Consider the following 4957-nt stretch of genomic DNA (forward strand, 5'->3'; position numbering starts at 1 on the left):
TAACTCTTATGAACTACAGTTGAAGCTTTAGCATGATCCTTTATTCTAACAGGAAAAGGAGGTTTCTCAATATAATCAGTAGGAACAATAGGATCAACATTATAGGCAATAGTTTCTTCTTCAACTTTAATGGGTTCTACTACTTTTACTTCAATGGGAGGATGATATTTAAACCACTTCTCCTTAGGGAGATCAACATGAGTAGCAAATGATTCACAAAAAAAGCTACTATCTCATAGTCAAGTCCATATTTAGTGCTAAAATCACGAAAGGCATCGGTATCCATAAAGGATTTAAAACAATCAAAATTAAGCTTTATACCTGACTTGTAACGACCCGAACCTGATAAGATTCAATGTCTCTGTGCTCACTGTGCTAGTCCCTGCATCAATAGCTAGCACACACAGTACAAGATGTAATATCAAGAATAAACCACATGTCATAATATTACATCGTAGATCCAGAATTTAATATAATATATACCTGCATATCTCAAGGCTAGATCATAACAAACATATAGCAGAAAAGCAAATAAAATCTCCATGAAGTCCATCAACACCACAGGAAAATGTCGAGTATAGACATCGTAACCCTACATCGCATCACTCAATCGTCATATAAAATCTGCAACATGAAACGTTGCAGCCACAAAGGGTCAATACTTTGAATGTATTGGCAAGGAATGATATAACAACCCTATATCTACATGCATGGTATATCAAAAGAATGGGTGGTGGTTTGTTTTGTAGAAAAGCTAATTTTCCCTGATAACTACATAATATAATAGTCATATTTTAATTATGTCTTGCTACAATTAAATAGATATGGTTGAATTGGGCAATCCAATTCCAACCTATACCCATCATTAAGTTTCCCATCAAGTTTTATTAATTGTATCATCTGCCAAGATCATCCAACAACTGTAATGGCATGGTCGCTCAAATTTGTCCATGACCGGGGACACGGCTAATCATGATCAGTTTTTACACTCTGCAGAGCTTTGCACACTTTACCCACTAGACCCAACCCGAAGATTGAGACAAAGTCTTTCAGAAGTAGTCACCTCCACCCACCGGTAGCCGGTACACCTACTCATATCTACATCTGCTAGCTTACCTGGGCAAGGATCCCACGACCTACTCAACTAAGGCAGAGCCCATTTAGCTAGTGGTTGCGCATGGAAGCTACTAGTCACTAAGTCTGTCCGATATTCTTGAGCCTGGACGACACCCACTTACATTTAGAGGGTATAAACCATGGTGTTCTTGAAACCACCCAGCAATATTGTTCGGGCGCACTTAGCCATGGTACTTGTCCTTAGAAAAGGAAACAAGAAACCATGATGCAACCCTGTCCGTCCAGAGGTGAATTATCTATTATGTTTTTACTCAAGTTATGTTATATATAGTCCTCACATAATCTCGATGCATACACGAACCAATCCCCGTCTACACAGCATAGCAAGAGTACAACTACCACGATCTACAATAAGGCCATACTAAGCTGAATCTCAATAGCAATAACATGCTACCATAATTATCCTACACAATGAAATAATAGGATGAAGGATGGTCAAGGTGTAACTTGCCTGATATTTTTGATAAAGATCGTCGCACTCAAATTCCTCATAATTCTACTCGTCACACTCCGATTAATCTATTGCAATAAAAAAACTCAAATCAATAACCATGCCATACAGAAGAGACAAAAGAACAAAAAAAATATGGCAAGGTTAAGCAAAATCAATATATATATATATATATATATATATATATATATATATATATATATATATATGCTTAATATATAATATAGGGTCTTTAGGTGCTATAAGATGATGGAGGGAAGGAAATCAACTCACAAGAGTTAAATAGAAGAATAGTTATGCCATAAACAAGAGTATAGTGGAGATGTAATGGAATAGGTTCAGAAGTGCTTGGAAAACAACATAAATGTAGTACAACATATTGAATATGACATAAGAGTTCATTTGTAAAAGAATTGACTCGAAAAGGAACACTACAACACAAATTATAGTGAGATGATGTTTGAATTGAATTTTAATTCAAAACAAGACAAAGAATATTTGAATTTTGCATATAGTGGATGTGATCAACAAGTATTTGGTATAAGTGTTTCATAGGCAAAAGGAATCAATTGGAAAGGTGTCACGGTTCACCCGATAAGATCAAATGGAGTTTCGAATTAAAATTTGAATTGCTCAAATTTGATAAGTTCAAAAGTTGAAAAATATGATTCTACTCGATAATTATGATCAGCAATAACACGTAGGAAAAAGAATCGCTTAAATTGGATGTGTAGATCAAAAATTATAGCTGAAACAATGTTTGGACAGATTTTGTTATAAACTCTGTCGTGGCAGCGTTTTGGACATGCGGTTGATGTGTTGTGCGGGTGCCACGTGGCAGTCTGTGATTCATCAAAAGATGTCCTGTGCATGGCGTGCTCACCTGAAGCAGAGGGAACGGTGGCGGCTACCGGCGTTGGCGATGGGGTGGCTCCGGCGGTTTTCCGGCGACTGAGAGGTGACGGCGAGCGTGGCGCGCCAAGGGGGTCACGAGCTTGGGGTCCCCGACGTCAACTGCTTCATCGAGCGGTGGTGGTGATGCTCACGAAGTCCGGCGGCGTTGTGGAGCTTCGGCTCGTGCTGCGTGCGCTCGATGCGGTGCGCTGCGAGCGTTGAAACGGTATCAGGAAGATGTGGATCGATGTGGCCACATAGTTCACAAATAAATAGGGCCGAGGAGGCTTACTGACGATGACATCGACCGGAAAAGCATGGTCAGCCGGCGGAACTTGGGGAGGTTCATAAGAACGAAAATCAAAGGGGGTCTCGACTCTCGAGCGGAGATCACGGGAATCGGACGAGGGAAAGAAGTGGGATCACACGATGCACGATGCCCACGGATTGGAGCGACGGGTTCGGGGTCGCACGAATCGCCAGGAGTCCGATCTGGGCATGGCGGCGCTATCGTCCACGAACAGGAGACCGAGCAGAGGTAGGAGACACGTGCGGGCCTTGTGTCGGCGGCAGAGAAAAAAAATGGGTGCCGGCGGTTGGGTGGGCTGCTGCTGCGCTTGTCGCGCGCGCGCGCGGCGGAGAAGAACTAGGCCGCCGGGGTAGCTGGGTAGGATAGGTTTAGATGTTCTATTCTATTTTATTTACAGAAATGATTTTGGCTTGGAAAATGTTCCAAAAAAATTTCAAAAAAAAACCCAGAACAACTACAAAACAAATATAGTTATATGTAGCTTGGTGAACATTGTCCCATCAAAAATACTTATATGAAAAACATATATTATTTTCGTACACTTTACTTTGGCACTTATAAAATGTCCCATTAAATATTTTTGAACTCCGGAGAAAAATTAAAATAACATTTAAATCATTTCCAACTCTTTTATGTTGAAGGATTCATATTTCCTTCTCTCATATGATTTAATATTTGAGTTAGAATTGCTTTAAATATTCAAAATCCAAAATGGGAGAATATTCAATCAATCACCAATATTATTATTTGAGGAAGTCGTGTCATCCTCTCTCATATTTGAATTGGAAATATTCTGAATATCCTCAAACCCAAAATAAGAACCGACTGAATAATTGGGAAAGTCCTTTTATTCCCTCTTGTTTATTATTCATTTAAACTCCCAAATGTTTCAAATCCTAGCCAAATTTAACTAACAACAAGCAACACAAGCAAAATTTTAAATTAATCCAATTTAAATTATTAACATTTCAAAATTTAGAATTTTGGGATGTTACATGACTCCTTTCCTTCGTCGAGTTTCCAATCTTCAGAGTTGCGTTTAATTCTTTCCAACAAGTCTCATCTGAATTCAATAGTCTTTTTCATAAAAGAACCAGTACAAGAAGTATCGAGCATGGATCGATCATTATGGGAAAGCCGAGCAAAAAATTCTGAATAATGATTTCTCTTGAGAGCTCATGATTGGGGCATGAATATAACATTGACTTAAGGCTCCCCCAAGATTGAGTGGTACTTTCTCCTTCGCGAGGCCAAAAATTATATATATAATTTCGATCATGATGAACCAGATGCATAGGATAAAACTTCTGATGAAATTCCAATTTCAATCGGTTGTAGTTTCATGATCCAATATCATCACATAGCCTAAACCATGTCAATGCCTTTCCCTTCAAAGATAAAGGGAAGACCTTCTTCTTGACAATATCCTTGGGCATACCTGCAAACTTAAATAATCCACAAACTTCATCCACATAGATTAGGTGCATATCAGAATGTAATGTTCCATCTCCTCCATAAGGATTAGCTAGCAGTTTCTCTATCATACCCGTAGGAATTTCATAATAAATATTTTCAGTAGGTGCTTAGGTTGAGGAGAAACTCTTTTCTCTTCCGGTCGAGGTGAAGATACCCCGAACAAGCCCCTCAAAGGATTATTTTCCATAGTAACAAGTAATAGTAAATTTCAGCATATTATATAAATATTTCCTTACCAAAGGCGCTTCACTCCCCGACAACGGTGCCAAAATAGAGTCTTGATGACCCACAAGTATAGAGGATCAATCGTAGTCCTTTGAATAAGTAAGAGTGTCGAACCCAATGAGGAGCAGAAGGAAATGACAAGCAGTTTTCAGCAAGGTATTCTCTGCAAGCATTGAAATTATTGATAACAGATAGTTTTGTGATAAGACAATTCGTAAGGGGTAACATGTAACAAAAACAAACAAGGTGCATCAAGGTGGCCCAATCCTTTTTGTAGCAAAGGACAAGCTTGGACGAACTCTTATATAAAGCAAAGCGTTCCCGAGGACACATGAGAATTATTGTCAAGCTAGTTTTCATCATGCTCATATGATTTGTGTTCGTTACTTTGATAATTTGATATGTGGGTGGACCAGTGCTTGGGTGCTGCCCTTCTTTGGACAAGCCTCCCACTTATGATTAAC

Source organism: Triticum dicoccoides, chromosome 7B, assembly GCF_002162155.2.
Source record: "Triticum dicoccoides isolate Atlit2015 ecotype Zavitan chromosome 7B, WEW_v2.0, whole genome shotgun sequence".
Lineage (NCBI taxonomy): Eukaryota > Viridiplantae > Streptophyta > Magnoliopsida > Poales > Poaceae > Triticum > Triticum dicoccoides.